Source organism: Choloepus didactylus, chromosome 2 (genome assembly GCF_015220235.1).
Source record: "Choloepus didactylus isolate mChoDid1 chromosome 2, mChoDid1.pri, whole genome shotgun sequence".
Taxonomy (NCBI): Eukaryota; Metazoa; Chordata; class Mammalia; order Pilosa; family Megalonychidae; genus Choloepus; species Choloepus didactylus.
The window spans coordinates 70,579,479-70,605,612 of record NC_051308.1 but is presented as its reverse complement, the minus strand read 5'-3'; the positions used below and the strand labels follow the sequence as shown (position 1 = coordinate 70,605,612).

General features: G+C 37.0%; 1 pseudogene; it reads left to right on the top strand.

Moving 5' to 3' along the window:
* Nucleotides 1-13,545: 13,545 nt before the first annotated feature.
* LOC119511899 lies at nt 13,546-25,425 on the top strand (annotated as a pseudogene).
* Nucleotides 25,426-26,134: the final 709 nt, after the last annotated feature.

Genomic DNA, 26,134 nt, shown 5'->3' with positions numbered 1-26,134 from the left:
AAAGTTAGCCAGTAACAGTAAAAACTCTTAGCTTGGCAAGCTGCTATGACAAATACACAGTGCATGAACTTAACAATGGTAATTTATTGTCTCATGGTTTTGAGGCTAGAAAATATCACTAAGGCTTGCTTTTTCCTGGAGAATAATGTTCAGGTACTGGCTTCTGGCGTCCTTTGGGTTCCTTGGCTTGTATTTCTACCTCTTGACACATGGTGATGTCCTCTCAAGATTATGTGACTCCCAGATTCTCTTTATAAAGCTTCCAGTAATCTAGATTGAGACCCACCCTCATATAGTTGGGTCACACTTTAAATAAAATAGAATTCTATCACTCATTTTGGAAGCTGTTTATTTTTTATTTTTCTTTTTACTATTCACATTTTACTTCTTCTTTGAATGACTAGCGAGTTTTAAATGGATGCCTTATCTTATAAAATTTTTTTCACTGATACTGGATTTCATTGTATTCTTTTCTATGTTGTTCAGATTTGTGATGTTATGCATTACATTATGTTTTGGTTTGGATCATGTCCCTTACAAAGTTATGTTCAAGTCCTAACACCTAATCCTATGGGTGTGAATTCATTTGTAAATGGGATCTTCAAAGATTCTACCAAGTGAAAGCAAAACTGAATCAGGGTGGACATTAATCCAATTTGACTTCTGTTATTATAAACAAAGGAAATTAGGACACAGCAGAAGGCACATGAGGATACCAAAGAAGACAGATTACCATTTGACAGAGACAAATATTGATGGCCAGCAAGCCATCATAAGAGTGCCACCGACTTTGGAGAAAGCATGCCCTGGTAACCCTTGATTTTGGATTTCTAGTCTCCAAAACTGAGACAATAAATTTCTATTGTTTAAGTGAACCAGTCTGGTATTTGTCATAGCATCAGTTGCAAACTTAAATGAGTTACTTTCAATTAATTTCATTGTTATGAGACTTACATTTAACTTTTCTAGAGCAGGTCCAAATCAGCCTTTAATCTAGAGTTTAATAGTTCCTCTGAGTAATCTACCCAACAGGTCATATATTAGAAGGTCTTTCCAATCTAACTGGGGGAAACAAATCCTTCCCAGTTCTGTGAGAACTGTGTGGATAGTTATGCCCAACTTTTCTAGTGCTTCTTTCCTTGGCCTCCAATATTTTCCCTGTATTTATGGGCATATCAGCAATAAGCCAAGGACAAAGAAGGATCTCTGGACAGATCAAATAATCTCAAACAGAGGTAGGTGTTCCCTCTTTAAAATTTCTCCCACACATTCTGTCTACATTGGGCACCCTAAAATCTGAATTCTGACTCCTGAAACCAACATGAACTTAAACTCTGTATACTTAGCTCTTTCATTACTTCATCCTGAGATCCCTGTCTGGGAAATGAGTCTTGTAATTGAAGAGTACATTTCATTTTTTAATCTTCTCTCAGGGATCAATGTCCTGATCATCCTGTTTCCAAATACCTGAAAACTTTTGCTTCTTATATTTTCTTGGAAGTCCTATTTGTTTAGGGAAGGAAGGAAAATCTGGCTCTTTGTTCTCTGCTGCATAAAGTTCAACACTTCTTTTTCTTTACTAGTGAATGTATAAACAATTTCTGCCAGACAACTTTTTTTTTAATCTCCTAAGCTGATCATCTGTTACCATATTATTAACTGTATTGAGAAGAAATTAGAAACCACATTTGAATATAAGGGTTTTAAATTCAAATAGTATATTTTGCTTACCTTGTTGTCCCAACACCTTGAAATAATACACTTTACATTTTATGGGATCAGTATCTGTTGAATGACAAAATGCTCTGGTAAGAAATTTGAAAGTTTTATTTTTATACAAATAGGGAATATTGATTGAATTCTGCAGAACAATATTTTAGGTTATTCATAAGTTTTCCATTTGTGCATATGCATTTATGATTATATTTTCAAGGTTTTTTTTTTTAAATATTTGCAGCATTTACCTCATTCCATTTTATTTTGCATAGCTTTTTTTGTATAAAGATATTTCTCTTAATTAGATAGTGAAGTTATAAAACCACAGACATAGGAGGTCCCATACACTTTGCATTAAAAGATGCCAAGTTCCAGAATAGCCTTAATACATAAAAAAGTGTGTTCTGGCATGGAGAAAAAATTTTTAACTTTTACAAATATGGGAGAATGTGTGGAATTATCATTCATTAAGTTCATATATCAATATATCTCAGATTTTTAATTTTTAAAACATAATTCTACACATTTTTCTACAGTGTACAAATAGAAAACTATGAATATATTTTTGGTTTGCATAGCAAAGTTTTAAACTTTTCTTTTTAATATATGCTATTTGGATGACAGGTAAAAAAAGCTGTTAAAGAAAATGGGTGTCATAGATTTTTTCATTCCACATAAATCCTCTGATCCATTATATCTGTACTTTTAAAACTTTCTCAGTTGCTCTGGCAGATCACCATGAAATAACTCAATTACAGTTTAACTGCTCAAAAATATTGGGCACCCATTAAGCAATAACTCCCTCTTCCTTCCACCATCTCCCTAGTAATCTGTAATCTAATATCTGTTTCTATAAAATTTCCTTTTTCTGGGTACACTTGGAAGTGGTTAAAATAGGAAACTTTGTGTTGTATATATGTTATTATGATTTTTTTTTAATTTATTAGACAGCTGAGTATTTCTCTATTTCACTTTTACAATAATGGAAAAGGAAGTCTCATTTTTACTAAATCAAATATTTTTCATATTGCTTGGATTTATTGATTCATTTATTTATTTAGTGCTTTGATGCTCTGTGTTTACTTCTTAACTTTGAGTGGCCTTAGTAAAAGTACATTATATATAAATCTGTGTACTTGTATAAAATCAAAATGTAATGAAATAAATATTGAGCAATATGTTTATCTGATACTCTAGCTCTCACACTCATTTCCAACAATCACTTTTGACTCATTTATTTATAGTAAATTTTAAGCCATTACAAGTTAATATAAGCTCTAAAAATCAAATATTTTTGAGGCAGAATTACCTGATATAAAAAAGTTTGCATAAAAATATTTAAAAGTTACTGAAATAAAATGAAGTCACTCAAAAGAAAGAGAAAAGGGGAAAAAGAAGAGACAAAAATATGAAAATTTGCAGTCCAAAAAATGACTTGGGGGAGTGTTCCAGTTTGCTGATGTGGCCATTATGCAAAATACTAGAAATGGATTGGTTTTATAAAGGGGATTTATTTGTTTACAAAGTTACAGTCTTAAGGCCATAAAGTGTCCAAGGTAAGGCATCAACAATAGTGTACCCTATTATGCTCCCCAGAAAAAGCCACGTTCTTTGATGCAATCTTGTGGGGGCAGACATATTGGTGGTGTATAAGTTGGAACATTTGAATTAGGTTGTTTCCACGGAAATGCACCTCACCCAATAGTGGGTGATAACCTTGATTGGATAATTTCCATGGAAGTGTGGTCCCACCCATTCAGCACTGTCATTGATTAGTTTACTGAAGCACTATATAAGCTCAGACAGAAGGAGCCTGCTTGCCAAAGTCAAGAGGGACACTTCGAAGAATGCACAGAAGCTGAGAGAGTAGCTGCAGATGAAAGACAGTTTGAATATGGCTGTTGAAAGCAGACTCTTGTTCTGGAGAAGCTAAGAGAGGATGCCCCAAGAGCAATTAAGAGTGACATTTTGAAGAGTTGCTGCAGCCTAGAGATGAATGTCCTGGGAGAAAGCCATTTTGAAACCAAAACTTGGAGCAGATGCCAGCCAAGTACCTTCCCAGCTAACAGAGGTTTTCCGGATGCCATTGGCCATCCTTCAGTGAAGGTACCCAATTGTTGATGCATCACCTTGGAAACTTTATAGCCTTAAGACTGTAACTGTGTAACCAAATAAAACCCCTTTATAAAAAACAATCCACTTCTGTTGTTTTGCATTTGGCAGCATTAACAAACTAGAACAGGTACCTTCACTGGAGAAAGGCCATTGGCATTCAGGAAACCTCTGTTAGCTGGGAAGGCACGTGGCTAGCATCTGCTTGCTCCCAGGTTGTGTTTCAAAATGGCATTCTCCAAAATGCCTGTGTCAGCTTCCAATGGCTGCCTTCAAAATGTCTGTCTCAGCTGTAGCTCCACTGGGCCTATGTGGCTGTTTTTAAAGTACTCCAGTGATCCAATAAGGATCCACCCTGAATGGGTAGGGCAAAACCTCCATGGAAAAGCTCCAATGAAAAGTGTTGCCCACAGTTGACTGAGTCACGTCTCTATGGAAACATTGAACCAATAGGTTCCCACCTAATCAACATTAATACATCTGCCCCCACATAATTGCATCAAAGATAATAGCATTTTGGGAACATAATACATCCAAACTGGTACAGGGAGACATAGAGAAACATGGGCTTGTACTAGTATATGTGTACTACTGTATCTACTTTTCTGCATGTTTGAAATTTTCATTATGAAAACTGATAAGGTCCCATTATGTGCCAAATATGAAATGTTTTGAATATCTGCAGAATCTTATTGCTGTGGTAAAGTTATCTTAGCAGTCTAACTCTTTAGGGTTCAATATGACTCAAGTTTCCTTTGCTTCTGGTTCATTTCATTTAATATTCTTACACATGTTCAGAAAATTTTCTTTACATGTCTTGTATATTTTTATAAATTATGCTCCAAAAATTATATCTTTCATGCAATTGTGAATGCAAATTATAGTTATTTTATTTTATAATTGACAGTTTCTTGCATGTAGGAATTCAATTGATTTTTGTGTTTATTTCCAGGCATCCATTTTTATTGAACTCATTCTACCTAACAGTATATATTTCAGCTAATTGTTAAGAATTGTTAATAGCATACTGCCATAATACTCCATATTGGGAATTTTCAATACACATGTCATTTAGATTTTCTAGAACTAACAGAACATTTTGCCAAATAAAACTCATACTGGCCATACTTTTCATTTTTGTTCTGAATTCTTCTGCTTCAGATTTTTGCAAGCTAATTTGTAACACTATGAAAGTGCTTTATGAACAACAAACTATGATTTACAACTAAGTTACTGATCTTCAATATACATCATGGACTTTATCCATATAGAAAATTCAACATGACTCGTGATTTAAACAAAACCCAATCTTTAAAATGGTATTTGAAATGCCCAGGATACAATCCAAAATCATTCAGCATATGAAAAATCCTATGTTTTCAAAAACTACAAGAAGAGGCAATTAGCAGTCACCACCCTGAAATGATTCTGTTTTTGAAACTAGCAGCCAAATATTTAAATGCTGTTGTTAAAGTCATATCCTAAGAAGTAAGGCTGAGCATTCTTGAAATGAAAGGAGAGTTTTAAAGCCTCAACAGAGAAATCAAATCTGTAAAAGAATCCAAATGAAAATGTTAGAACTGAAAAGATTACCAAAATTAAAAATTCCTTGAAGAGTTCAACAATAGAATGAAGATGATAAATAAAATAGTGAACTTGAAGATCAATAGGAATTATTCAGTCTAAACAACAAAGAGAGAGACTTAAAATGTCAAGAAATAGATCCACTGAGACATGTAGTTCAGTAAGAAAAAGTCTAATATTTGTGTTATCATGTCCTAGAAGGAGAGAAGAAAGAGTGGAGTGCAGGAAGAAAGTATATCTGCAAATTTATGAAATTTTGCAAAACCATGAACTTAAAGATTTGAAAAATCAGTGACATCTATGCAGTTGAACTTGAATAGTTGCACACCCAAACACATAATCAAACCAAATTTTGAAAATAAAAGACAAATAAAGAACATCTTGGAAGCTGTCATTAAGCACTGAACATTGAAAAAAAAATGACATGAATTACTGCAGATTTATAATCAGTAACTATAGAGACAGAAGGAAGAGGCAAACATTTTAATTTACTAAAAGAAAAAAAAACTTTTTGATCTAGACATATTTCTAACATCCTTCAGGAAATAAAATAAAATAAAATCATTCTCAGGTGAAGGTAATCTGAAACTTCCTTGCAAGTAGACCTGCTGTACAAGAAATTCTTAAAGGGAGATCTTCAATAGAAGGTGAAACTGATGCAGACAGAAATAGGGAAACAAGAAAAGAAGCAAATATCAATAACAAATATCTGTATAGGTACAGTAGAATATTTCTACTATTAATATCTAAATATGTGTATGACAGTTGATAGAAAACCTATAATATTTTCTGGTACAATTTTTACTATATATAGACATAGTACATATGACAACTACAACAAAAATGGAGAAGGGTAAAGGTACAGATATGTTTGCAAGTTTTTTACATTCCTCTTGAAGGTGTAAAATATTAATTCTAAGTAGACTGAAAATTTCAATGCTATAATCTTTGCAGTAATCACTATAATACTATACAAAGTAACATATTTAAAGGCACAATATAAAAATTTAAATGGAATGACAAGAAGTGCAAACAATTCAAAAGAAGGAAGGAAAGGAGAAACAAGAATGAAAAACAGAGGACAAATAGAACAGCAATTAATAAAATGGTAGACCAAATTCAACTTTTAACTAGTTATACAACAGTGTACACAGATGGAAAAAAAAAACTCTGAATAATATCATTTCCTTTATTATTAATATGTTAGTCATTGCTTGTTAATCAACATCATCAACTCCTTGATCCTTTCTATTCAATGTGTTTTTAAAATATTTTACAGAGATGAAATGGAGACATTAAAGAGATATTATTCATACCTGTCTTGAACAGTTGGAAAAATTGAAACAATTCAAACTCAGAGAGCATTAATGTGATGGTTAGGTTCATGTGCAAACTTGGCAAGGTGATGGTGCCCAGTTGTCTGGTCAAGCAAGCACTGGTCTTACTTACTGTGAGGACATTTTGTGGACTTACATCATTAGTAAGTTGAATGCATCTATGGCTGATTACATCTATAATCAACTAAGGGGAACGTCTTCCACAATGAAGGACATTTAATCCAATTAGTTGTATTGAAAAGGAGAGGTGATGAATTCAGCAGTCTGAAGAGAGAATTCTCTTCTCTAATTGAGCCAGCCAGCCTCTCCTGGAGAATTCACTGAAAACCTTCATTGGAGTTGCCAGCTTGTGACCTGCCTTATGGAATTTGGACTCATGCATCCCCACAGTTGTGTAGGACATTTTTTATTAAATCTCATATTTACAGATATCTCCTGTTAGTTCTGTTTCCCTAGAGAACACTGACTAATACAGCTTTGGAAGAGTGAGTGGTTCTTGAGAAAAAGAATCTTAAACATGGGTTTTTGTAATTTGTTTTCTACTTTGATTAGATTCAAAGACACTAATGACTCTATTTCCAATAATCAAGACAGCATTGAAAGTCCATGGCATGAGCTGGCACCAGAGATATGCAGAATATCGCCATCTGATTCTGCTGTTAAGGCACTTATATGTGGCAAGACTTTGGGTGACAATGTTTTTGACATGTCAGCAGAGTTTTGTGCAGTGAAAAGGTATAATGATGTTGGCTGGTTGTTTTTGACTCACTGGATACTGTTATAAAATAAAGGGATGGGCTGAAGTCTTCAAATTTGCAACATAAGTGCCATATGAAAGAAGTAAAATTTCTATGTGTGTTCCAAAAGAAAACGTTTTCTTGTGGCTACAGATTTGAGATCTCTGATAACCAGACCCAGAGATTCATTGTGCAAGTAGTAGATTTAAAATGTAAATGAAATTTCTAACAATGCAGAGTGTCTGCTGTTAAAGTGGGGGCACTGATTGGAAAGGAATGGGATCCTCAAAATTGTGATGGGGACATATGGATTGATAAGGATGGTAGTGGGGACATTGAATCCCTGGATTCTGCTGGGTCTTTGATAGATAAACGGGTAAAGGCCTGCCCTGAGGAAACAGCTATCCCACTTCTAGACTGCCCTGAAGAAATAGCCACAAAATCTCCAGTCTGCCCTGAGGAGACAACTACCTGATCTCCAGCCTGCCTTGAGAAAATAGCTTCCTGACCTCCAGTATGCCCCAAGGAATCTTCCACCCAACCTCCAACTGAAGAGATTAATCCTCAGTGCCTGATAAACCTGTAACTACCTCCCCTGAGGAAACAGTCCTCAGTCCTCTGCCTGGAGAGATTAATCCTGCTTCACCACATGAAACTGCAATGGAATGTCCTGAGGTAATTGGCTTGAAAGACACTTCTAATTTTTTTCAGAACCCACTCCCATTATCCCTCTTTTCTTCCAGACCTATAGCTAAAGTCCCAACAGACCTCAAAAGGTGAGGTACAAAGTATGGGATAATGGTGAAAGGAATATAAAGTTGGATAAGGCTGAATTTATTGATATGGGCCTACTAAGCAGAGATTCTGGATGCAGTATTGTAGCTTGAGGGGTTAGAAATGGCATTAACCATTTGAGTGGTTGGCTAAAACATGGATAAAAATGTGGCCAACATTACCTGAGGTTGAAATGCCAGAACTGCCCTGGTATAATGTAGATGAGGGGATCCAAAGGCTTGGAGAGATTGGAATGTTAGAGTGTATTTATCATGGAAGACCTCCTTGCCAACCCCAGGAATGGCCAGAGGACTCACCTTTCACCAGGACTGTGAGAAATAAATTTGTGAGACTGACTCCATCATCCCTAAAGAGATCTGTAGTCATCCTTCTCTATAGGTCAGGTATTTCTGTGGGAACTGCTGTCACTGAGCTGGAATCCTTAAAGACAATGGGGATGATTAGATCCTGAGTCACATGGCAGCACATAATTGCCAAAGACAAGGTGGGCAAGACTACCATAATGGACAACAGACTCAAAGCAGCAGCCAAAATAATATGACTTGAAAAGTAATATTGGCTGGTAGAGCATGGGATACCTAAAAGTATAATAGGTGGCTAGTCTACTAAATTCCTACTTGATCTGTATAAGCAGAAGAGGTCTAGGTTAAGTTAACAAAAGCCTAACTTGAATTACAAAAACAGAATCATGACCTTTAATCAATTCCCAGACTTCAGAGAGTATATAGACCTAGAGACCCTTGAATGGGGGTAGTCCAGGTATCCTTGGGGAAGGACCCTGTTACATTGCCAAAAATTTATACCATTAAACTTCCTCTCAGATGACTATGGCCTTTTAATAGTGTAACTGTTCACTGGGGAAAAGGAAATGATCAGACTTTGGGGGAATTATTAGACATTGGCTCAGAAGTGACATTAATTCCAAGAGACCTAAAATGTCACTCTGGTCCACTAGTCAGAGAAGGAGGTCAGGTGATTGATGGAGTTTTAGCTCAAGTCCATCTCACAGTAGGTCTAATGTGTTCCTGGACAATTCTGTGGTTATTTCCCCAGTTCCGGAATGCATAATTGGAATAGAAATACTCAGCAACTTGCAGAATCCCCACATTGGTTCCTTGACTTGTGGAGTGAGGGCTATTATAGTAGGAAAAGCTGAGTGGAAGCCACTAGAACTGCCTCTACCTAGTAAAATAGTAAATAAGAAGCAATACCAGATTGCTGAAGGCATTTCAGAGATTAGTGCCACTGTCAAGGGCTTCAAGGATGCAGGAGTGGTGATTCCCATCACATCCCCATTCAACTTTCCTATTTGGCCTGTGCAGAAAACAGACGGGTCTTGGAGGATGACAGTGGATTATCACTAAACTTAACCAGGGGGTGACCCCAACTGAAGCTGCTGTTTCAGATGTGGTATCATTGCTTGAGCATTTCAACACATCCTCTGGTACCTCGTATGCAGTTATTGATCTGGCAAATGCTTTTTTCACAATAGCTGTTAGTAAGGACAACCAGAAACAGTTTTCTTTTAGCTGGCAAGGCCAGCAGTATACCTTCACTATCAACTCTCCAGCCCTATATCATAATCTTGTCCTCAGGGACCTTGATTTTTCCTCTCTCCCACAAGGCATCACACTCTTCCATTATATTGATGTTAACATGTTGACTGGACCTAGTGAGCAATACATAGCAACTACTCTAGACTTATTAGTAAGGCATTTGTGTGTCAGAGGATGGGAGATAAATCTAAAAAAAATAAAGAGGCCTTCCACCTCAGTGAAAATTCTAGATGTCCAGTGAAGTGGGACATGTCAAGATATCCCTTCTAAGGTAAAGGATAATCTGTTACCTATGGCCCCTTCTATGACCAAAAAAAGAGGCACAATGCCTAATTGTCCTCTTTGGATGTTGGAGACAATATATTCCTCATCTGTATGTGCTACTACATCCCATTTAATAAGTGACCAGAGAAGCTGCTAGTTTTGAGTGGGGACTGGAACAAGAGGAGGCTCTGTGACAGGTTCAGGCTGCTGTGCAGGCTGCTTTGTCATTTGGACCATATGATCCAGTAGATTCAATGGTGCTAAAAGTGTCAGTGGCAAATAGAGGTGCTGTCTGGAGACTTTGGTAGGCTGATAGGATAATCACAATGTAGGCCTTTAGGATTTTGTAGTAAAGCTTTTCTATCCTCTGCAGATAACTACTCTCCTTTTGAGAAACAGTTTTTGGTCTGCTACTGGGCCTTAGTAGAAACCAAACATTTAACCATGGGTCACCAAGTCACCAAGATACCTGAGTTACCTATCATGAACTGGGTGTTTTTTGACCCACCAAGCCATAAAGTTGGGCATGCACAGCAGCACTCCATCATAAAATGGAAATGGGATATATGACATAGGGTTTGAGAAGGTCCAGAAGGCACAGGTAAGTTACATGAGGAAGTGGCCCAAATGCCATGGCCCCCACTTCTGCCACATTGCCTTCTCTTTCCCAGCCCAGAGCTATGGCCTCCTGGGGAGTTCCTTACAGTCAGTTAACTGAGGAAGAGGGAACTTGGACCTGGTTTACAATTGCTCTGTACAATATATAGATACCACCTGAAAGTGGACAGCTACAGCACTGTAGCCCATCTCTAAGACATCTCTGAAGGACAGTGGTTAGGGGAAATCCTCCCAGTGGGTGGAACTTAGAGCAGTGAAGCTGGGTGTTCATTTTGCTTGGAGGAAAACTGGCCGGAGGTACATTTGTGTACTGATTCATGGGCTGTTGTTAATGGTTTGACTGGATGGTCAGGGACTTGGAAGAAATATGATGGTAAAATTGGCAGCAAAGGGGTCTGGGGAAGAGGTTTGTGGATAGATCTTTATGAGTAGGCAAAAAAACATGAGGATATTTGTGTCCCATGTGAATGCTCACAAGAGTGTGACTTCAGCAGAGGAAGGTTTTTATAATGAATTGGATAAGATGACCTGTTCTGTGAATACAAGTCAGCCTCTTTCCCCTTCCACTCCTGCCACTGCCCAATAGACTCATGAACAAAGTGGTCATGTTGGTAGGGATGGAGGTTATGCATGGGCTCAGCAACATGGGGTTCCACTCATGGAGGCAAACCTGGCTACAGCCATTGCTGAGTGCCCAATCTTCCAGCAGCAGAGACCCACACTCAGTCCCTGATATGGCTCTATTCCCTGGGGTGATCAACCTGCTACTTGGTGGCAGGTTGATTACATTGGACCACTTCCATCATGAAAGGAGCAATGATTTGCTCTAACTGAAATAGACACACTATGCTTCTGCTAAAACTGCCATCTGTGGGCTTATAGAATGCCTGTTCACTGTCATATTATTCCACACAGCATTGCTTCTAATCAAGGAACCCACTTCGCAGCAAATGAAATGCAGGAATGGGCACATGCTCATGGATTCTCTGGTCTTACCATGTTCCCCATCACCCAGAGGCAACTGGGTTGTTAGAACAGTGGAATGGCCTTTTGAAGACTCAATTACAGTGCCAACTAGGTGGCAATACCTTGCCAGGCAGGGGCAATTGTTCTCCAGGAGGCTGTGTATGATCTGAATCAGTGTCCACTCTATAGTGTTGTTTCTTTCATAGCTAGAATCCACGGGTCCTGGAATCAAGGGGTGGAAATGGGAGTGGCACCACTATTACCCCTAGTGATCCACTAGAAAAAGTTTTGCTTTCTCTCCTTGCAACCTTAAGCTCTGCTGGTCTACAAGTCTTAGTTCCAAAGGGAGGAGTGATTTCACCAGGAGGCACAATAACAATTACATTGAACTGGAAGTTAACACTGCGACCTGGTCACTTTGGGCTTCTCATGCCTCTTAATCAACAGGCAAGGATGGGGATTACCATATTATCTGGGATGATTGATCTTGACTATCAAGGGGAAATAGGACTGCAACTACACAATGGAGGTAAAGAAGAGTTTTCCTGGAATACAGGAGATCCCCTAGGTGTCTCTTAGTACTACCATGCCCTGTGATTAAAGACAATGGAAAAATGCAACAACCCACACTGACAGGACTACTAATGGCCCACAAACTTCAGGAATGAAGGTTTGGGTTACCCCACCAGGCAAAGAACCACAGCCAGTTGAAGTGGTTGCTGAGGGTAAAGGGAACATGGAATGGATAGTGGGAGAAGGCAGTGAGAAATATGATCTATGATCATGTGACCAGTTACAGAATTGAGGACTGTAATGATTTGAATATTTCTTCTATGTTTTGTTATGAGTATGTTTGTATCTGTACATAATGCAAGTATCTTTGTTTTCCTCTCTATTTTATCCCCATATATGACATAAGTTATATTGTTCATGTCATTGTATTTAATTTATAGGTTATCAAGTTTAGGAGTTAATATTAGCCAAGGACTTGCACTCTACTTTGGAGAGACTCAGTGTGTTTCCAGTTGTATGCAGGACAGTTGAGTTTTGTTAGATGAAAAATGTATGTTATTGCTTTTTATTTAGAGATTAACTATGGTTTAAGGTGATGTGTATAGATGCCACTTTGACAAGGGGTGGACTGCGATTGTTTGGTTCATGTGTGAGCTTGGCCAGGTGACGGTGCCCATTTGTCTGGGCAAGCAAGCACTTGCCTAACTTACTGTGAAGACATTTCATAGACTAAAATCATCAGCAAGTTGATTGCATCTATGGCTGATTACATCTATAATCAACTAAGGGAAGTGTCTTCCACAATGAGAGACATTTAGTCCAATCAGTTGAAGTCTTTAAGAGGAGAGGTGATGAATTCAGCAGTCAGAAGATAGAATTCTCATCTCTACTTAACTCATCCAGTCTCTCCTGGTGAATTTGTCAAAGACTTTCATTGGAGTTTCCAGCTTGTGGCCTGCCCAAAGGAATTTGAACTTGTGCATCCCCACAGTTGTGTGAGACATTTTTATAAAATCTTGTATATACAGATATCTCCTCTTGGTTCTGTTTCCCTAGAGAACCCTTACTAATACAATTAGTGACTCCTATGTATAAAAAAAGTTACTGCCACAGCAGAAACTAGGGCCTACATCTCGATCTTCCTTCTTTAATCTCCTTCTCACATGTCTACTACCCAACTTTCCTAAACCCTCTGAAGTGTCATCTTTTTCCAATTCCCATGTCTTCTAGCAGTGTTGTCCAGACTACTTTAATACTGGTTCTGAATTGAAAGGTATGAGAAGATAATCTATTCCATAACAGGATGGCTGGATATATTTTGGTGTGTTTTCAGGATTATTACGGATAATGGAGGCTGAGTGGGTGGATGTTACAACCGTGGAAAGAAAGCAGCAAATTTGGTTGGAAGCAATGAGTTGAATTATGTGAAGCAAGTTAGATTATAGGGTGTAGTGGTTTACAGTTGTATGTAACCCAGAAAAAACATGTTCTTAAAATTAATCCATTCCTGTGGGTGTGAACACATTGTAAGTAGGACATTTTGATGAGGTTATTTCAGTTGAAGTGTGACCCATTTTAATTTGGGTAGGTCGTAATTCTATTACCGGAGTTCTTTATAAGTAGAATAAAATTCAGACAGAGAAAGAGAAATCCACAGAGGGAGCAGTCAGAAACTGAACATCCACGAAATCCAGAAGAGAAAGGAGAGACAAAGAGATACCACCATATAAGCCTTGTCATGTGGCAAACTAAGGACAGCAGCCAGCTCCAGAATGCCACAGTCTTTGGGGGAAAGCAGTACCTCTATTTTAGCCTCAAAATTGTGAGCTAAAAAATTCCCATTATGTAAGCCAAACCATTGCATGTTATTTGATTGAGCAGCCAAGAAAACAAAAATATAAGGGGATTTTTAATGAGGAAATTCTTTATGATTTACACTTACAAGACCTTTCACAAATTTGTTTTTTGTGTGTATATGTGTGTGTGTTTCTGGCAAGGGACTGTAGCTGTGACTAAAATATTGGTTGGGTAGGTGCACCAAATTTTTACACCAGTTCCCAAAACCAAACACTGTGCCTCCTAAAAAAGTTGAATCTCTGGTGGCAGAAGGTAATTCAGGATCCCAGTGATATAAACCTGTGTCTCACTCTTACTTAGAAAATTTGCATTATTATCCAGGGAAGACAGCTTCTCTTATCAATTGCTAGTGGCCTCCCAGGATTCTCAATTTGACCTTTGAAATCTTACCCATTCCATTGGTGCCATTGTTTATACCCTGGTAAGTGTCATGTGAAGACCAATTTTTTTTAATTAGCAACATGGCAGGATCTTACTATTCAAAACCATACACTCTCAAACCCAAGTTTAGTGTACAAAACCCCAAGAAATAGAGTTTGATGGCTTTAAGAAAAACAAAGGCTGCTACTGTTTCTATGCAGTATCATATAAAAACAAAAGTGTAAGATTTTTAAGTTGATGTGGTGTAGAATAAAAAGGTTACCATTGGGTTGATGAAGAATAGTGATAAAGTAAAAATGATGAGTACAGATAATCATATTTATTATGATTTTGAGGTATGCTGGGTCTAAAATGTAGAAGCAGTGGATATGGAAGAAGTAAATAATAAATAATGAAACAAATTAAAAGAAAAATCACTAAAATATCAAGAGAGGCAGGTTTTATGCATTGTATAAAATTTGGTTGGAGAAACATATGTTTCTCTCTACAATAAAAAAACTGAATAAAAATAAATATGTTGCCTACATTATTAATATAAAGAGAAAATTCTACAGAGATTGGAGAAATAGATGAGAAAATAAAGCCAAACTGCACAGGGGAATTCTACCAAACTTTCCAGAAAGAACTGACACCAATCTTACTCAAACTCTTTCAAAACATTGAAGAAAATGGAACACTACCTAACTCATTTTATGAAGCTAACATCATTCTAATACCAAAACCAGGCAAAGATGCTACAAAAAAGGAAAACTACCAGCCAATCTCCCTAACGAATATAGATGCAAAAATCCTCAACAAAATACTTGCAAATCGAATCAAAAGACACATTAAAAAAATCATACACCATGATCAAGTGGGGTTCATTCCAGGCATGCAAGGATGGTTCAACATAAGAAAATCAATCAATGTATTACAACACATTAAAAATTCAAAAGGGAAAAATCAAATGATCATCTCAATAGATGCTGAAAAAGCATTTGACAAAATCCAACATCCCTTTTTCATAAAAACACTTCAAAAGGTAGGAATTGAAGGAAACTTCCTCAACATGATAAAGAGCATATATGAAAAACCCACAGCCAGCATAGTACTCAATGGTGAGAGACTGAAAGCCTTCCCTCTAAGATCAGGAACAAGACAAGGATGCCCGCTGTCACCACTGTTATTCAACATTGTGCTGGAAGTGCTAGCCAGGGCAATCCGGCAAGACAAAGAAATAAAAGGCATCCAAATTGGAAAAGAAGAAGTAAAACTGCCATTGTTTGCAGATGATATGATCTTATATCTAGAAAACTCTGAGAAATCAACGATACAACTACTAGAGCTAATAAACAAATTTAGCAAAGTAGCAGGATACAAGATTAATGCACGTAAGTCAGTAATGTTTCTATATGCTAGAAATGAACAAACTGAAGAGACACTCAAGAAAAAGATACCATTTTCAATAGCAACTAAAAAAATCAAGTACCTAGGAATAAACTTAACCAAAGATGTAAAAGACCTATACAAAGAAAACTACATAGCTCTACTAAAAGAAATAGAAGGGGACCTTAAAAGATGGAAAAATATTCCATGTTCATGGATAGGAAGGCTAAATGTCATTAAGATGTCAATTCTACCCAAACTCATCTACAGATTCAATGCAATCCCAATCAAAATTCCAACAACCTACTCTGCAGACTTGGAAAAGCTAGTTATCAAATTTATTTGGAAAGGGAAGATGCCTCGAATTGCTAAAGACACTCTAAAAAAGAAAAACGAAGTGGGAGCACTTACACTCCCTGACTTTGAAGCTTATTATAAAGCCACAGTTGCCAAAACAGCATGGTACTGGCACAAAGATAGACATATAGATCAATGGAATCAAATTGAGAATTCAGAGATAGACCCTCAGATCTATGGCTGACTGATCTTTGATAAGACCCCCAAAGTCACTGAACTGAGTCATAATGGTCTATTCAACAAATGGGGCTGGGAGAGTTGGATATCCATATCCAAAAGAATGAAAGAGGACCCCTACCTCACACGATACACAAAAATTAACTCAAAATGGATGAAAGATCTCAATATAAAAGAAAGCACCATAAAACTCCTAGAAGATAATGTAGGAAAACATCTTCAAGACCTTGTATTAGGTGGCCACTTCCTAGACTTTACACCCAGAGCACAAGCAACAAAAGAAAAAATAGATAAATGGGAACTCCTCAAGCTTAGAAGTTTCTGCACCTCAAAGGAATTTCTCAAAAAGGTAAAGAGGCAGCCAACTCAATGGGAAAAAATTTTTGGAAACCGTGTATCTGACAAAAGACTGATATCTTGCATATATAAAGAAATCCTACAACTCAATGACAATAGTACAGACAGCCCAATTATAAAATGGGCAAAAGATATGAAAAGACAGTTCTCTGAAGAGGAAATACAAATGGCCAAGAAACACATGAAAAAATGTTCAGCTTCACTAGCTATTAGAGAGATGCAAATTAAGACCACAATGAGATACCATCTCACACCGATTAGAGTGGCTGCCATTAAACAAACAGGAAACTACAAATGCTGGAGGGGATGTGGAGAAATTGGAACTCTTATTCATTGTTGGTGGGACTGTATAATGGTTCAGCCACTCTGGAAGTCAGTCTGGCAGTTCCTTAGAAAACTAGATATAGAGTTACCATTCGATCCAGTGATTGCACTTCTCGGTATATACCCGGAAGATCGGAAAGCAGTGACATGAACAGATATCTGCACGCCAATGTTCATAGCAGCATTGTTCACAATTGCCAAGAGATGGAAACAACCCAAATGTCCTTCAACAGATGAGTGGATAAATAAAATGTGGTATATACACACGATGGAATACTACATGTCAGTAAGAAGGAACGACCTCGTGAAACATATGACAACATGGATGAACCTTGAAGACATAATGCTGAGCGAAATAAGCCAGGCACAGAAAGAGAAATATTATATGCTACCACTAATGTGAACTTTGAAAAATGTACAAACGAATGGTTTATAATGTAGAATGTAGGGGAACTAGCAATAGAGAGCAATTAAGGAAGGGGGAACAATAATCCAAGAAGAACAGATATGCTATTTAACGTTCTGGGGATGCCCAGGAATGACTATGGTCTGTTAATTTCTGATGGATATAGTAGGAGCAAGGTCACAGAAATGTTACTATATTAGGTAACTTTCTTGGGGTAAAGTAGGAACAGGTTGGAAGTAAAGCAGTTATCTTAGGTTAGTTGTCTTTTTCTTACTCCCTTGTTATGGTCTCTTTGAAATGTTCTTTTATTGTATGTTTTTCTTTTTGTTTTTTTAATTTTTTTTTTCCGTACAGTTGATTTAAAAAGGAAGAGGAGGTGAAAAAAAAAAAAAAAAAAAAAAGGAAAAAAAATATGTAGTGCCCCCTTGAGGAGCCTGTGGAGAATGCAGGGGTATTGGCCTACCCCACCTCAATGGTTGCTAACATGACCACAGACATAGGGAACTGGTGTTTTGATGGGTTGAGCCCTCTACCATAGGTTTTACCCTTGGGAAGACGGTTGCTGTAAAGGAGAGGCTAGGCCTCCCTATAATTGTGCCTAAGAGCCTCCTCCTGAATGCCTGTTTGTTGCTCGGATGTGGCCCTCTCTCTCTGGCTAAGCCAATTTGAAAGGTGAAATCACTGCCTTCTCCCCTGCGTGGGATCAGACACCCAGGGGAGTGAATTTCCCTGGCAACGTGGAGTATGGCTCCCAGGGAGGAATGTAGACCTGGCATCGTGGGACGGAGAACATCTTCTTGACCAAAAGGGGGATGCAAAAGGAAATGAAATAAGCTTCAGTGGCAGAGAGATTCCAAAAGGAGCCGAGAGGTCACTCTGGTGGGCACTCTTACGCACACTTTAGATAACCCTTTTTAGGTTCTAAAGAATTGGGGTAGCTGGTGGTGGATACCTGAAACTATCAAACTACAACCCAGAACCCATGAATCTCAAAGACAGTTGTATAAAAATGTAGCTTATGAGGGGTGACAATGGGATTGGGAAAGCCATAAGGACCACACTCCACTTTGTCTAGTTTATGGATGGATGAGTAGAAAAATAGGGGAAGGAGACAGACGGACAGGCAGACAAATGTACCCAGTGTTCTTTTTTACTTCAATTGCTCTTTTTCACTTTGATTATTGTTCTTGTTATTTTTGTGTGTGTGCTGATGAAGGTGTCAGGGATTGATTTGGGTGATGAGTGTACAGCTATGTGGTGGTGCTGTGAACAGTCGAATGTACGATTTGTTTTGTATGACTGCGTGGAATGTGGATGTGTCTCGATAAAATGAAGATTTAAAAAAAAAAAAAGAAAAGAAAAGAAAGCCAAAGCATTCAGGTCATTAAGATGAAATTGAGTCATGTATGAATTATTCACTATCTCTGTAATTAGGCAAAGTGCGGAAATGTTTTAAATCATACTGGTGACTAACAATCAACCTTGTAGTGGCATAGAAAATACTTTATTCCTCATTTTATTACATTGACATAGAAAATAGTATGATATTAATCATTATTATGTGGTTATCATGGCCAACGATCACACGAAGTCACATTCAACCTACTGATCAGGTAAATGCAAATCAAGGCTAAAAATAAATACAATTGTATATCCATTCAAGGTGCAAATTTTAAAGTCACACAGCAACTTTTGTGGAATAAGTGGTTGAATAGTGTCAAATATTACCAATAGGAGTGAAAACTGTGAAAATAGTTGTTTGGAAAACACTTTGGTATCATTCCATAGTATTGAATATACAGCTTCTATATAATGCAGAGATTTCTCTTCTAGGTATAAATCAAGAGAAACTGTTGCATTTGAACATCAGGAGTAGGAACAACAATACACACAGCAGCATTCTTGGTGTCAGAAGATATCTGGACTACCACAAATGTTTATCAAAAGGAATGTGAGTGGAAAATTTTGTGACACATGAATCAATGGCATGTTGTTCCAAGTTAATGAGTGAAATACACTGAAATACAGAAACATGCTATCATATGATTGAAGTTTAGCAATAGAATATCAAGGAGAAAAATAAGTCACAAAGTTGATTCTCAGTATTGATTTTTATATCCTATTTCATTTATCTCTGCTCTAATCTTTGTTATTTCCTTCCCTCTCTTCACTTTGGCTTTAGTTTGCTCTCATTTTTCTAGGTCCTACAGTTGCCAGGCTAGATCTCTGACTTAAGATATTTCTTCTTCTATTCATGTAAGCATTTAGAGCTAAACATTTCCCTCTTGGCACTGCCTTTGCTGCATCTCCTAACTTTTTGTATGTTGTATTTCCATTTGCCTCAAGATATATTTTTTTTAATTTCCCTTATGATTTCTTCTTTGACACATTGTTGTTTAAGACTGTATTATTTAATTTCCACATATTTGTCAATTTTCCTGTTCTTCCTGTTATTGACTTCTAGCTTCATTCCATTGTGGTCAGGAAGATACTCTATATTATTTCAAGATTTTTTAATTTATTGAGGATTTGTGACCTTACAGATTTTGTATCCTAAAAAATGATCATGTGCACTCAAGAAGAATTTGTCTTCTGCTGGTATTTGGTGAAGTGTTCTATATGTGTCTGTTAGGTCTGTTTGGTTAACACCGTTGTTCAAGTCTTCTATTTTCTTATCGGTTTTGTTTAGATGTTCTATGCATCACTGAAAGTTGTATATTGAATTCTTCTGGTATTAATGTTGAACTATTTCTCCATTTAAATCTGCCTATATTTGCTTCATAGAATTTGGGGTTCTACAGGTCAGTGTATACATTTACAACTGTTATGTCTTCTTGTTGAATTCACCTCTTTTCAGTACACAGTGACCTTCTGATCTTTGTTCTTGTAACAGTTTTTTTTTTGTTTTTTTTTTCTTTCTTTCGTTTTTTTTTTACTTAAAGTCTATTTATTTGCTATTAGTATTACTACCCAGGATATCTTTTGATATATCATTATGATACTTTTGGTAGATATTTTTTCACACTTTTACTTTGAACCTACTTGTGTCTTTGAATTTATCCTCTTATGAAAGTCACTTAATGTAACTATTATGAGATTTTCAAAATAGGAAGTGACTCACATAACAGACAGTACGGATATGTTCAAATTTCATAGGGCAGACTGCAAGCTGGGAACTCCGATGAAGGTTTTCAATGAATCTCCAAGAAGAAATTGGCTAGCTGAGGTAGAGATGGAAATTGTCTCTTCTGACTGCTGAAATCATCACTTCTCCTCTTTAAGCTTTCAACTGATTGGATGAGACTTCTCTCCTTTTTGAAGGCACTCTCCTCAGCCCTAGATGCAATCAACTTACTGATGATTTAGTTCACAAATGTCCTCACAGTAACAATCAAACCAGTGCTTGCTTGACTGAGCAACCAGGTACCATAACTTGGCTAAGTGGACACATGAACTTAACCATCATAGAGAAAAACAGGAAAATAGACAAATTGTGGTATGTTGTTTCATACAGTGACAAGCAATACATAGTTGAAAATAAATGAACGATTGTTAAATACAGAAATCTGTGGATGAATCTCACTGATGCGCAGAGTCAATGATGTCAGATATAAAATGATACATACTGCATGTTTCCATTTATACTAAGTTCAAAATCTGGCAAAATTAAACTCTAGTATTTAGGGATATATATTTACATGGATAAACTCAAAAGAAATCAAACTTTAGCAAAAAGGAAGTTTTACTGAAAGAAGAAAATGGTAACTTCTCAAGTGCTGGCAATGATTTATACTGTTACTAGAGTGGAAGGTTTATGTCATAAAAAATGTAATGTGTACATTTATTTTATACACTTTTCTGTATGTATGCTATATTTCACAACAAAATAGTTGTATTAAGGATCAAAATTCCATACATATTTTAGAATTCGTATATATTAACTTTATTATTAAGTCTACTTAACTCTTTTTTGCTGTCCAAGTATTTATTTGCTTTGGGATAAGTTTCATTGTGATGAACTTATTCAATATCTCTTCATTGAGCAAGTATTTTTGAGGATTTACTCTGACTCTCTGCCAATTACTGTTATAAGTAATCAAAATTCACATGTGAAGAAGACAGTCTCTCAGCTTGTGGAGTTAATAAATATTTGGCTACACCCTACTTTCAACACTTCTTGGTCATTAAAATTTGCAGTTTGATGATATGTTATATTGCTCATGGAGAGCATTGATGATTTAAATTTATCAACATTTTACTGATAAACATAATAAAAAAGATTCTTCTTTGCCCAATTCATTGTTATTTATTCAGTTTCAACATTTTATGAGCTGAAGACATATTGCTATTATCTATTTATTAATTTTATCACTCTCATATCTTATCATTGAAGAAACTACCTCTACCAACAAAGGATTTGAAGGATCCAATACCTAATTTTCTCATGCAATATTTATTTTCCCTGTGATCAGAGAGCTATGTGTATAGCAAAATTATTGTCTTTTATATATGTCATATTTTTCAAAGTTTGACAGTGTACAACACATCTCTGACTGTTCTATAAATTAGGACAGTGTGAAGGACACTGAGAAATAAAATTGCCTATGGAATATGCTTCAAGTGATTTAACATTAATACCATTTTGATCTTCTTTCCTTATCCTTGCAGGCAATGTGGATTGGTGAGGTAACATTTTCTGTTACTTGTGATTGGAGTATAGTTTATGACAACTTAGAGAGCTTGTTGTTTTCTTCTTCTTTAAGAAATAATTCCCAAATTTGAATGTTTATTAATCTCTAATACCAAGAATAAATTTTGAACACTGAATAGTAATAATATTATAATTTTGAAATAAAAATATTTTGACATATAAATCCATTATAAAGGATTATGTGTATGAACAGACTTGATCAGCTGCTGAAAATTCTCCAAGTGCTGTTTAAGAGTAGCCATCAGAGGAATATCAGCTTGTTTCCTAACTGAATTCACAATCTGTTTGTAATTAAACTGTCTTGCTCTTCATTTCTGATTAGCAATAAAACTTACGGTATAATAACAAACAAAACACTTAAGGATTTCTAAGTCAGATGGCTAAAGTATTCATTTTTGATGTGCTTTCTTCCAAAATTTCTAGTGAAATATGGTCTAAGATGGTGAGAGGGCTTTCATTGTTGCTAAAAATTATAGGAGATGGCTGCATGCTAAAACTTCAAGAAATTTCCACTTAAAATAGTACTGATTTCAGGATAAAATACAACCTCCTTAGTTCTCGTCACCCATCAACTCACCCTGAATAGAAATGGTTCACTAGGGAGGTGCCCACTAGCATTCACCTCCTTGGAGGTATGAAGTCTAGAGGAGACAAAGCAGAAGCCTGTACTATGAATTCGCATGCACCTGCATTTTGGGATCCTTCCTGCTGAAAGGGCATGTGGCCCAATCATGGCCAGAGATGCTTGAGACGTCTGCTGAGGATAGCTAGGAAAGGTTTCTTTATCACTAAGAAAGAAACACGAGCCATCCAATGATCCTTTCTCAGCCTCTGGATATTATAAATGGAAATGAAATGGGACAGACCCGAAGCTGCAAGAGGGCATAGACTTTGAGTGAAATTTGTCAATGACGGGAGAGAACAGTTTCAATTGGTTTAATCTGCCTTAGGTTTATCCAATTATGTTTCTCTTGAAATGTATGCATTCTATATTATAAGTACTCTTTGCATTCTCTTTATTGTGCCTTTTAATGTGAGAATTTTTTAATTGACATATTAATTTATTTTTGTTTTGAGAGAGAAGTGAAGGTATATTCATTTAATATTTTATTCAAGTCTTTTTATTTTGTATTTTTTTAGTGTTTGCTGTCTGCCAAAGACTCTAGGGATAAAGAAAACAGAAGAAAATAAAAAAGATGCAAATTTCAGTTAGTGATTCAATCTAGGCAATAGAATGAAATACTTTTAGTATGCAAAGTACAAAAACTTCAAATTATTTAATGGCATAATACTGCCATTTAAAATATTTTATTTCATATCAGAGAATTATGATAATAGGGGAACAGTTATATTTCTAAAATGTTTTTATTTCCCCTTTTAGTCAAGTCTAAATTATTGGGGAAAATGTATTATATCAAGAATCCAATGGAAATCATGTCCAGAAAGTAGAAAAAGGAACAAGCAGGTTTTAGAATTAGAGTTAAAATAGTAAATAGAAGAGCAAAAAGCAACTGAAAATCTGAAAATTAACTTCTTTATTCATATTTCTCCCACTTTATTCTCTCAGCCATGTATTCAACATGTATCTTCCACAGATTCAATCAAACTTGATTTTCAGATCATGCTTAAATAGTAACCCTGTTTGGTGGAGCTGTGCATGAATGATGAAAACAAGTAATAAAAATACCAGTATTTCAGTATTTACAACAGAGTACTTGGTAAACCAATCATTGCAATTTCTTCAACTAGGTTTAAAGTTAAATTTAAATAATACATTTTAAGATATCCCTACACTTTCCAAAAAATTCAGTGATTACAGTAATTTATTGTCTGTCCTTAGTACATACTCAGTGTTAAAAATACAGTGGGGGATTTGAAAAAATTATACAGATCTTAGAATTACTCTCAGTGTAAATACATAAAAATATATTTAAATGAGAAATGAAGAACAGAATTGTAAAGTCCACCAAACAAACAAACAAACAAAGGAAAATCTGAGTTCTGTTGCTGATTTACTGATTATGAGATTTACAGTTATTTCTTAATCTTACAATGATTCAGAAGATTATGGGAACTAAAAAATGAATGCAGTTTAAGAAAATCCTTTTTAACTATATATAGTTATGTAAGCATAACGTAAGGTATCATCAAGAAACGAATCAGTCTGTGTCAGCAGCAGAGCTGGTCTCCGGTGGGACATGGCAGGTTTTGTGGGCTGACAGTCTCTGGCAGTGCACAGTTGCTGCCTGTGATGTGGGTGTAGGCCATTTTGTACGGCGACTGGCATTAGGGCCTTCCCTCCAGCAGCGACCATAAGAAACAGAGGCACCACTCCTCCAGAAACCGAATAGAGAGAGAAGTTTTGGAGTCAGACCATGTGTTTGAGGTGCCAAAAGAAAATGGAAAACATGAGACTGGACATCTTTTCCTTCAGACTGTTTCAGCTACTGAGGCACCATCTTGTTTCCCTGGCAGACCAGACTATATGAGGGAGATGTGGCTTCTGCATTTCCAGGAAAGGCAGAAAACCCTGATGGCCACTGTTCTAAGGAGGTGAATAGCAAAACTCACACTCACTAGTGGGTGCTGATTGATGCCCAAGATGTCCACGTATATCTCAGAGGTCTCAGACAGAAGCTGTGATCTTCTTAGCCAGCCATGATGAGAGCTGGGTCCTCTATGCCATCCAAGGCCTGGACTATGTCAGCCATAAAGACATCCTGCCCTTCATGTTCACTTATCAGGTTCCCCTCTAGCACCAGCTCTTTGGAAGATTTCTTCCATATGCCCAGACTAAAGTACCCCCTTATGTGACTTGGGAGATGTACGGGCCTAGCAGGAGACTAATCACCCCATCTGGAACTCTCTGATGTCCACCAGGAAACAACCAGGAACATCTGTGTGACTGCCATCCCCTTCTACATGGGCATGAAGGAAGCCCAAAATTCCCACCTCTGCTGATGGAGCTGCTGCATCTGCTTGGAGAACCTGGACAGTGACATGGTGCAGCTCCAGGAGCAGCAATGGAGAATATTCAGTCTGTCAAACACCTTGGGGTCAGGGCAAAGCCTGCCACGGTGGTGGGTAGGGAGCCAGTGTTACCCAAGGAGCAGCCCCTGTTCCTTGGAGCAGCCCGTTCCAACCACTGATCCCTGTAAACTTCCTGTGGACACATGTTGGGCATGTTCCACTTGGGAAGGCCTGACAGCAATCACTTTGATGTCCTGAACCCTCCCTTCTTCCTGGAAAGCAACAAAATGAGAAGACACTATCTTCAGGCCATCACTGGTAGGCCAGCTGAGGCCCTGGGTACCCAGTCTCCTCCCCTCTGAAGAGCTCTGATCCTAGCATGCTGCAGAGCTCTTGCATCTCCAATCAGTGGCCACAATAGGTTTCTTAACCAGTTGCCCCATTCCATTGTGGGCATTTTTTTGGAGGAGCGATGCAGTTATTTTCCTTCAAAAGACCCATGATTTTCCCTCAAGTTCTACCAGGTACTTTTTGTGTTCAACTATCTCCTGACATACCACGCAAGATGTTTGGAGGTTTGGTCAATAAATCAATACACACCCAGGGTGGGGGGAAGAGGGGAGGTATCAGGACAAGAGGAGCTGTTTGATTTAGAGCTAGCTACAAACGAATAAATGAGAAAAATAAGTGATAACTACATTAATCTACGAAGGTGATAATTTTCAAGCTTCATTAAAAACACATCCTGTGAGAACAAAAATCCTATTTGTGCCACCATTTTCCATTGTCTAAGTTTTGTGTACCTCAATGATGAAGTTGAAGAGAAACTATTGCTGTTGCTGCAGAGAGTTGCTGATGTTGCTGGTGAGACTTGTGTCCCTTGCTCCATCTAATGAGGTATGTGGAATATGTTCACAATTATATATTTTATTTAACTGTAAATAAGTTCATTTACACATCTCCAAGCTATCTCTCATTTCATTTGTTTCTGATATTATTTTTTCACACACAGTGTAGAGCGTAATAAAATA